The following is a 10,954-nucleotide window of genomic DNA, read 5'->3' as shown; positions in this document are numbered from 1 at the left end:
CCTCATCTCCGTTCTCTACATCTACCTTAACCCCTCCTGCTTTTCTCCATATTCTGCCCAATCGTAAGGAGAGAGCGGTTACATTAGAAAGACATATGGAAAAATCAATTACTTACTTGCTTGGGACATGGGTTTGCTCCCCTCTGCGATTTTAAGTATTCATTTCTCTTGGGATGATGTTGAACCAAAGAACAATGGTGGTCAAGGATTAGACGGTGTGCATATATACCTCCCTGCCCCACTCAGGTTCGAATTATGACCAACCCATAAGCCCCCAGCATCAGTGTCCACGTGGCTCAGCAATGAGGGTGAAGCTGATTTTCTTTCCAACCCCACGGGTGCACAGGCCATTGGTGAGAAACAGGTCTCATCTGGCTTCCGACATGGCTGCAAAAGTGTCCTCCTGCCACAACACCCCACCTTAGGTCGTCATCTTAGAAAATGGAATCTGGGCTACCTGACACTGTCACCATTCAGTTGGCATTTCCTGGGCAACCACTAAGTAGCCAGCAGCATCCTAAACTCCAAGGGATTCAGAGATAACCAAAATACAGTCCTTGACTCAAGGATCCCGCCATCTAACTGAGGAAACTGACCAGGAAAACAAAGATTATAGTGCGGTAGAGCTGGGGTGGAGGTGCTTTGGGAACACAGAAGGGAGCCCCAACTCAGCCTGGGCTAGCAGGAGAGTCACCCCACAGAAGGCTTCTCATTGGTGGCTCTCGACAAAGACACATATCAGTGAATAAAAACTAGCTTGGGACACACCGATAGAGAAGAGGGATATTGATGTAGATGAATCTATAGGTTTGCAAGCACGAAAACTCAGAGGAAATTGAGAGTATAACAAATAGGAGAAATAGCCAGAAAGAGGCCCGGGGGGTCAAAGGGTGTATGTGGACTGTGGCCAGATGTCACGGGGCAAGATAAGCAAGAGCCAGGTCCATAGTGTCTACTCTGCCAGGCTCAAGAGTTTGGGGCTGATTCTGAAATTGCAGGGACCCATCGGAGGATTTTAGGCATGAGACGCACATAATTACAATAGGATTTTCGATCACGATGGCCCCCAAGGTCATGAAGACCTAAGTAGAAGTGGAAAGATACGTCTGCGGTCAGGCTGTCAAAGGTATTTGTCCTTTTTTTTTTGGCTTTCTGGAATTCAATACTTCACTTCACATCCCCCTCACCACCTGCCTCCCAGCAGCCCGATTTCCCTTTGGGGAAAAACTCCCCACCATTTTGTGGAGCCTGGAGGGAGACAGTTCCCTCTCCTGTTGTCAAAGGGTAAGATTCTCCATCTCATGGTTCTGGAGCAGCCAGGGCCGGGCCTGTGACCCACACAGCCCATCTGACACTCCCTTCTAGGAACTTTGCATTTTGAGAGGGTAAATAAAAACAGACTTTTCATAGACGATGGTGGACTGTGTTTTCCCAAAATGGCCCTAGCAACCTTTCTGATCCCACAAGCTCGTTTAGAGCCTCACCACTCCCCATCAGGTGGTGGAGTCTATTCCCTCTCCAGAAGAGGAAAAACAGAAGTAACAGGACAAGACTTCAGAGACGATGTCATAAAAAGTGAAATGGCTTCCATCTGGCTCATTCTTTCTAGAGAAGCTTGCCCTAGGAAGCCAGCCGCCAGGTTGCAAGGAAGCCCAGGAGACTTGGAGGAGCCATGTGTAGGTGCTCCAGCCAATAGCCCAGCTAGGCCAGCAGACATGTGAGTGAGGGAGACTTTAGATGATCCCCAGGCCTCAGCCTTCAAGCCATCGCAGCTGATGCCAGATAGAGTAATAAGCTGTCCCCTCCAAGCCATGCCCAAACTGCTGATTCCTGAACAAAACAATCTTGTCATTTAGGTCACTGAAGTTTGGGTGTCTTGTTACACAGAGCTAGATCACTGGAAGAGTGACCTTGACTGGGGATCCAACTGCCTGATCTCCAGAGGTCTCCACACTCCTAGCTGTTTTCTAGTTCTGACTCCCTAGCTTCTCACTAGTGTTGTGTCACCAAATCTCTTTCCAGTGAGCATTCTGACTGTGTGACACACACAGCAAGATTGGGTGTCCGTGGCTGCAAGCGCTCTCCCCAGCTGATGAGGAGCATATTGTTACGGTCCAGGAGAGGGACTGTGAGGGTCTGAGAACAGATGTGATGGCAAGGAGGGGTTGAAGTCAATGAATATATAGCACACAGAATCCAACAGGACCTCGGGGAGATGTGGGAAAGGATACAGGCAAGGAGGCTTCCCAGGCTTCTAACTGGGCCACTGGGCAGATGTTCATGCCATTCAGTGAGGAAAATAATTCAAGAGAAAGCAGCTTTCAGGGAACTAAAGCATGCAAACTAATTACAAGTTCAGTTATCCACTTGGCAATTTTGAGATGCCTGTGGGAAACACATGTGGCAGTGTCTACAACACACAGGAGCACGTCCAGAGCTTTCTGGCTTCACCACGTAACTCACAAGAGACAATGCTATGGACCAGGATGAAAGTCTCCTCGCTGCAGGAATCTGAGGGAAGTTAAGCCCTGATACTGTTCAGAATGAGTCTTTAACTGTAAGAAGTGCTCTCTCTCCATCAGGCGTGTGTGTGTGTGTGTGTGTGTGTGTGTGTGTGTAAGAGTGTGTGCATGTGCTTGTGTGTGAAGGCATCCAGGTGAATATTCATGCCTTCTCAAACAGAAGCTGGACGGGACCAGCGTCTTCTGTTTCTGTCACGTGACCCCACCATGTGTCACAGACCAGCTCAAAAGGTTGATAACTGACTTAATATAAGCATGAGAATAACTACGCATTTATGTAAAGTCTTTCTCAAAGGAGCACTCAGCATCCTGCAGATAATGGACTTATTTATCCTCAGAGCACCTCTGTGAGGCAGTTACAGGACAGGGGTGACCAGACTCGTGTAATAAATAATGTCAAAAACAGCGTGAAGCAAAACTAGCCTATACATCTGAGGCCTTGGGAGAGATGGGATGGGCCCAAGGTCACCCAGGAAGTTGGGAACAGCTCAAGCCTTTGTGCGGTGATGGCATGACTCATATTCTCTCCGAATGTCCCCTGGGCGTGCTCAGTCCTGTCACCTGCATGGTGAGTCTGTAGTCGTAAGGAGTTAGGAGGTAAATCTGCCAGGCTGACTGGTTAAGACAAGCCAACACCTCCTTTTCCAACCAAACATTTCCTGCACACCAACAGGCCCAAAATGTCTGCTTGGAAACCCAGAGACAGAGTCCACATAAGCAAATGGGACTCTGGTCTGATAGATTCGGTTTAAAAAAAAAAATTCCAACACAAGGAATGACAAATCAGTGGAGAGGAAACCATCCCCAGCCTCTCACAACAACCACCACTTCCCGCTCTGTGAGAGCCACAGGCAGCACTGGTCATAAAAAGCCCTCTCTTGGCCAGAGTGGGTTTGCTCCAGAGTCTCCAAGTGCAAACAGAAGTTGAATAAGGGCTATATACTGTATTTGTTTAAATTTCATGCCAGTGAATGTCTGTGACGCAGGAGACAGGTTTATGGAGAGAGAAATAAAATGTTGACAAATGGCCCTGTAATCAACTGGAACATGCAATAAATCATTAGAATGCCAATAACACTTCCAGGACAAGCTTAGAAAGGTCATTACTGTGTCACAATATATCTTCCAGCACCAAACAAAGCAAATAGAACATGTTGGGAATAGGATTATGGGGGAAGCATCTGTCAGTCCTAATTAAGAATTAACTACAGATCGTATCTTGGGAGATGTATAATTTATTTTCCCTCTTCTTCCTCCCTACACACTCGCAAAAAGAAAAATAAATCAATAAAAAAGTTAACCCATTCTAGATCAGAGACAGCGTCAGAGTAGCAAGTTACAAAGCGTAGACCAGAGAGAGTGGAGATCCTGGGGGAGCGAGAAGCAGGCCAAGGAAGGAGGAGAGGGTTCCTGGCACCACGCTGGGCCTGGGCAGAGGGCTAGGGAGCTTGCATCCAGCCAGGGCCTCGACACTTCTAGATTTGTCCCAGCCCAGCCCAGCCCACGATGCTCAGTTTCACACCATCAGGAATGTTGGGGTTATTTAATACCTTGGCAACGAGGTCTCACAAGCTAGAAAGGGGCAGGAGGAAGGTTGGAAGTTAAAAAAACAAAAAAGTGCCAAGTCCCTTCTACCTGAATGTACCAGCTCTGATGGAGTTTGGCTGCAAGCACGAAAAACCCAAGTCACGGCAACTTAAACAAAGAAGTGTTTGTTTTTCTCACACAACAGAAGTCTAGAGGTGGGAGGTGCTGGACTGGCTTTCTGAATGTCTGCCTTATAGTCTTTAGGGCGTTGGCTTTTGCCCTGCTGTGACTCCCTGGTCACAAGGTGGCTACCGCAGCTCCAGACGCCACGACCATGTCCAAGGGAAGAGTGGAGGGGAGAGGATGTCTCCAGCCCTCATTGCCATTGGTATCAGGAGAAGTTTTCCCAGATCCCACCAGCGAACCTCAGCATTTCTCTCACTGACCAAATTGCCCCAGATGGCTGCCAAAGAGCCTGGGAGGTGAAGTGGACACATTGTCACATTGAATAAAAATGGGGCTCTGTTTGCAAGGAGGTGGGGACCAATGGGTTTTGCGCTGGCAACTGACAGGGTCTGTGAGGTGGTGAAGTGGAATTGGGGCCGAAGCCGGGCCCCGCAGAGGAGGGGTCGCTGGGTGTGTATCTTCCTCACGCTGTGGACAGAAACAGTTCCTGTCCCCTGAGGTACTGCTCCCCCAGGCTCGGCTTCCCAGCTCTGCCCTCGCACAACTGCTGCCACTGAGTGTGCATGGCCACATGGGCCAAAAGCGTTCCCATCTGTCCTGTTCTTGGCTACCAAGGGCAAGGCCTTGGGAACAGCTCTGAGTAACTCACAGCATTCAGAGGAAAGCCAGTGCGGCCATCTAAGAGGCAAGGAAGGGGAGAGGGGAAGGTAGCCACTCTTTCAGCTCAGACCTTGCTTCAGATGGCTCTTTTGTGAGCGGTAGCAGCCTGGCAGGGCCCCGGATGTCTTTTTTTGTTTACCTGGGCTTTGTTTTCCTCCAAGCAACTTCTTCTTCTGCCCACTATTAGGCTGTGTGTGTGTGTGTGTGTGTGCCCGCGTGCGCGTGTATGTGTCCACCTGTGTACCTGTGTGCGTGTATCTTCCTTTCTCACTGCCCCTTCCCCCTTCCTGTCACAAGCCAGGCCCCATCCTATCGTGTAGGTGACTTCAGGGCACGTTTGAGGATATCTTGACACACCGCCTGCTTTTTTTATGTTATGATTATTATTGTCACCATCATTAACGGCATCACCTTTGTCATTGCTCTTTGCTCATTCTTCCTGCCTTCCCTCCTCAGCTCTCTTTTTCTGCTTGAGTTTGCATTTCTCCCCTTATTTTATTTTATTTTTTTCTGCTGACAGAGACAAGAGCTCGTCCTAGTTCACCATTTCAGGATTTGTTGCGAACTTCAAGGTAGAGGTTTATGGCTGCGGGTGTCCTGGTTATAGGATGGTTCTTATGGGTCCTAATAAACTCAGCTGCTCTAGGGTCCTCTTAAATTCCAGTATGAGAGACGGAGGAAAGGCATTACTCAGTCCTGTTACAGGCAGGAATCCTCACCCTTGAAGGCTGAGGATAATGTTTCTTTCTTGGGGGAGCAAAAGCCTATAACTCTCAAATGCTGCCCAGGAACCAGAGGGTAAAGAAAAGTCCTTTTCTCCTTCCCAGTTGCCTAGATGGATGGCAGATGGGACACACGGTTGGAGCTAGAAAGATGGGCACAGAGCAAGGATTGAAATGCAGCAGTATTTTTTTGCCAACCCCAAAAAGCCTATCCTTACATGCTGAGCGTGCAGTCGGGCTGGTTGAAACTCCCACGCGGCTCCATTTTGCACAAGCACAGGCTGTGGGCTTCGTAGGGCGGCCACCCAGGCCTGCCAGAAACAGCCATCGTTGCATCCCTAAATACAGCCTCTCACAAAATTCTCTCACTTACTTCTTTTGCAAGATGCTCGTAACAGATCTGATTATTATTTCTATTTTTCTCATGAGAAAGCTGGGGCTAAGAAGGAGGCTACTTGCCAGGAGTCATAGCTGGTAAGTGGCGGCTGGGACCCAAACCCAAGTTGCTGCCATGTAATCCAGGGCTAATTTAATGTAACTGAGCTGCCCCCATTGGACGTCTAGGACTGCTGGCAGACACGGGAAGGTCTGTGCCCACAGTTGGAACCACCTCTACGAAAGGCCGAACTAACACACCCTTGTACAAGTTAAGCGTATGCTGACTTGGGAAGTAACAGCCCTAAACCAGAGCTGTCTGCCCTTGGGAAAGTCACTTAGCCTCTCTGGGTCTCAGTTTTCTACTTTATAAAATGAAGATCATACTCAAGATGAAAAATTTTAGGGTGCCTCGGGGCCTACCATGCAAGAAGGGGGTGTCCTGCCCCCTCTGTTGTGTGTTACTTATTGAGGTTCAGTGTGAACAGGATGGTATACATGAGATTCTACTAATTAAAGAAAAAGTTTTTAATGTTTAAAAAACACTTGGACTGGGGAGCACCTGGGTGGCTCCTTCAATTAAGTGTCCGACTCTTGATTTCAGCCCAGGTCATGATCTCACAGTTCGTGGGATCAAGCCTCACATCAGGCCCTGTGCTGGAAGTGCAGAGCCTGCTTAGGATTCTCTCTCTCCCTCTCTCTCTGCTCTTTTCCCCACTCTCTCCCTCACTCTCTCTCTTAATTAATTAATTAACTTTAAAGAAAAATACGTGGACTGGACATACTCTCTAAGACCCCTATGTTTTGTCCATGGAGTCATCAGCACCAACCAAGCATCTACCCTTGTGTATTGACAGAGGCCTTGGCCAAGTGCCTTACACACAGCTATTACTCTAAAATGGTGGCCACCATTTTGCCCAAGTGACTCCCCTCATGCTGGACACCCACGAAAGGGTTGACACCTGTGCACAGTGAGACATTTATGGCAGTGAGGGGGCGGGGGGCTGGTGGTCTATGGGGGTGGCCTTTTACCAAGATTTTTCTTGGGGATTTGACATGTAACCAATGGCCAGTTGGTATTGTAAGGTTCGTGTTCAGATACAATTTCAAACTCTGTGTTTCCCCGTCTCCAGCACGGATGAAGACACGGAGTAATTTCGCCTGCAGAATGATTTTTTATTTATAAAGTTGTGCAATTTAGAGTGGTATTTCGGGTCACCTTAAGCTCTCCTGTACAACCTGGATTTTGCATTAAATGAAAACTATTAGTATTCGGAAACGCTTTACCATGAGGGTGGCGGTATGACCATGACCTCTGTGTTTATGTAAACGTGTTTTCATTACCACCAGGTCTGGGCTGGGAAGGGGGAGCTGGAACACCACTGCTTGTTAACACTGTCCTTGCAAATGTTCTTTTATTAGCAGCAGCTCGGGTCTGAGGGGGTCGAGCACCGCACACTGGTTCTGAATCACTCCCATAGCCCACAGCATGGACGCCCTCCTAGAGGACACCCAAGCAGGGGCCCGGCTCAGGAAGGACCTGCGTGGCCTCCTGTCCTCTGCTTTGTGCTTTTCTCGGATCATCCTGGATCCCTTCCTCCTCACCCCCCCTCCCCTCCCAGGACTAGTAGACCAGAGGTCAACAGACTATGGCCCCCAGCCCAAATCTGGCCCACTGCCTATTTCTGCACAGCCCTGGAGCTATGAAATGGTTTGGGCATTTTTAAGTGATTGAGCAAAATTAAACAAAGAGTAATATCTCATGACATATGAAAATCCTATGTAATTCAAATTTCAGTGTGCATCAATGGAGTTTTATTAGAAGCCAGCCATACTTATTCATTTACATGGTGTCTATGCACTCTCTCAAAATTCTCCCAAGGCAGTTGAGTAGTTACAACGGAGCCCTTATGACCCCCAAGGCCTGTAGTATTTGCCAGCCCACAAGCTAGGTCAACACTGACTTCTCTCACCCCCTTGGCAGTCACGAACACCTGATGGATATCCCCTTAACATATCTGGAGTACACTCCATTCTCTTACTGTTAATTAAGGACCTCAGTATCTCTCACCAGGACTTCTGTAACAACCTCCAGATGGGTCTCCCACTTCTAGTCCTGCTTCCTGGAACATCTCCCGAGTATCCAGAATTCAGTGGTGTAAACGGGGTAAGGGCATGGACTCTGGAGCAAGACCACCCGGCTTTGAATCCTGGCTCTGCCTTCTTATTATCTGTGTGGACCTTGGCAAGCCATTGAAGCCCCGTGCCTCAGTTTCCCCATCTGCAAAATGGGGATGATAATATCACCTGTCTTACGAGGTTATCATGAGAATTATTTGCAAAGCCTTTAAACAGGCCCCAGAACAATGCCAGTATTTGCTACTGTTATCCATGGAAAATTCTAAGTTGACCATGTCATTCTTCTGTCTGGGACTGAGAGGCATCAGTGGCTCCTGGTCATTTATCAGATAAAGTTAGGACTCCTCAGCACGGCATGCAGTCCCTCTGTGACCTGATGACCATCTACACGTCTCCAGCTACATCTGTCCCAACTTCCTGCCTCACATGCTCTGCTGTAACAACTCCAGTTACTTCTGGTCCCCTCATACTCTCACTTTGTCTCTCCAGGACCCCCTTTGGAGGCTCTGCTCAGATTTCACTTCCTCCCAGAAGTCTTCTCTGACTGCCTGTCCCCTGTACTCACATCGTACTCCATGCAGAGATCCAAAATGGCCTCCCACATGGAATCAAGTGGCCTCCCACATGGAATCTGCTGACTCCAGCTGCAGAGAGTGAGATACTTGAGAAAGTGGGGAGCATCTTAGGAATTAACTCGAGAGAAAGGAGGGGCTTTCATCAGAAGACTTTGAGGAAACACGTCTTGACCAGGGGTCTCTGTCAGCCAAGTCTTGGAGGCTGAGTAGGACAAGGATTGGCCTTGTTCATTTTTCCTTTCCCAGAGCCTAGAACTGTGCCGGATGCATTGGCATCTTTCCTAAATATCTGCAGAATGAATGACTGAATTAATTATGGAACCGATCACTTAATCGTTCCTTCCTTTGGATCGCTGTAGCTTGTGTGGGTTCATTTCAGCCTTGTCTCCCATGCCCTATACCAATCTGAAATTCGTTATTTCAGATTGAAATAGGTTTCCAAGCCCTTTAGAAAGCAAGGAGAGAGGGGGCGCCTGGGTGGCTTAGTCGGTTAGGCGTCCGACTTCATCTCAGGCCATGATCTCATGGTCTGTGAGTTCGAGCCCCACATCGGGCTCTGTGCTGACAGCTCGGAGCCTGGAGCCTGCTTGGGATTCTGTGTCTCCCTCTCTCTCTGCCTCTCCCCTGCTCACGCTCTTTCTGCCTCTCAAAACTAAACGTTAAAAAAATTTTTTAAAAAAGAAAGAAAGCAAGGAGAGAGTCTCGAGGGAACTCTCCATTCATATCAGACACAGTGGCCTGAGTCATCCCCCTAAAGCTACTACTTGGATCTTGTTGGTGCCCTGCTCTAAATTCTTCAGGGCTCCTTTCACTTGCCCAACTAAGGCCAACCTCCTGGAACTGACTTTCAACCTGTCTCTCAGGATTTCCCTACCCACATCCTGGGACACTACCGAACAGAACCCCAGGACCCTCAGCCCTGCCTTTGCAGAGAGAGTCCACACAGTGCCTCGCATGTGGAATGCTTTGCAATGTTAGTTTGTGATTGTAATTGGAGTAAGGGCCAAATCAGATCAGATCACTCTGCATCAAATGGGAGTCGTACTTCTTCCCTTCTCCAAAGATGGAGCTCCTCTTGACCCCCTCTGTGTCCATCTCCTACACTTCCTTCAGGATCAGCATAAATGCCAACCCCTCCTGACCTCCCTTCCTCCCTCCCCTCAGAGTACACTCTTCCTTTTCACGTTATCTTGACCTCTTAAAATGCTTCCCATTTCTACCTTGCATTGTGGTTACTGATGTGCAGATCTGGTCTCCTCTGCTGGCTTAGGAAGATGGGATCACAGTCTGCTGTGAAAGCCCAGGGCCCCCCCCCCCACTAGGCCTGACCCCCCGAGAGGCTCGCAGAATGTTACATGAGTGAGTGACCGGGCCACTCTCTCTCCAAACAGCACCTTGACTAAGAGGGGACAGGTCTATGCCAGGTTACTAACTTATAGCTACTCCAGGGCATCAGGGCACTGGTTCTACCTTCCCAATATCCCCTAAGCCCACTTGGGAAAAGTCCATTTTACAGACGAAGAAGCTGGGACTCAGAAAGGTTGGCTTGCTCAAGGTCCCAGAGCTAGTGAGCAGGAGAAGAGAAAGCACCTTCTCTCTCCCCTCCCTACATAAGCCCATGGTCCTACAAGGCCACGGGCCTACGACAAATGGCTCACTGGGGGCTTTCGACCCCTCCAGAACCACTTCCATCAGGAGATTTTAACGCAACTCTGACAGAACATAGAAGCTCAGCTAACATGAGTGAAGCCCTTGATGCCCTCACCATCCCTACCTCCTACCCCAGAAGCACTTAAAAGCTGTTTAAGGTGAATTCTGTGTATACACTGTGGCTGTCATTACTGTTACGGATGTTTGCGATGGGGTCTCCGTACCACTCCACAGTCACCGTCTGCCGGTCTCTCTCTGTCTGTCTACCTATGTGTTTACATAGCACCTATCACTAGTGTATCGGCACGCTCTGACAAACAAGCTGCGTCGTGCAGGAAGAAGAGAAAAAAGTTGCTGGTGACTGACGCTGTTAATTATCACTTCGTTATACCCAGGCACTCCCGAAAGTGGCACATGGTAGCTTTCAGTGCCCGTGCACATGTGCATGTATTTGAAGACATCCTCCCCCATCACAACACGATATAAACCATAATCATCACACAACACGACATGCAACGCAGCAGTTCTCACCCACGTGGCAACAAGACCACACACTCAGAACAGCTGTGACCAAAATGGCTAGAACGTATTTATTACC

This window comes from Panthera leo, chromosome B1 (assembly GCF_018350215.1).
Source record: "Panthera leo isolate Ple1 chromosome B1, P.leo_Ple1_pat1.1, whole genome shotgun sequence".
Lineage (NCBI taxonomy): Eukaryota > Metazoa > Chordata > Mammalia > Carnivora > Felidae > Panthera > Panthera leo.
Note: the sequence above shows the minus strand (reverse complement) of the source record.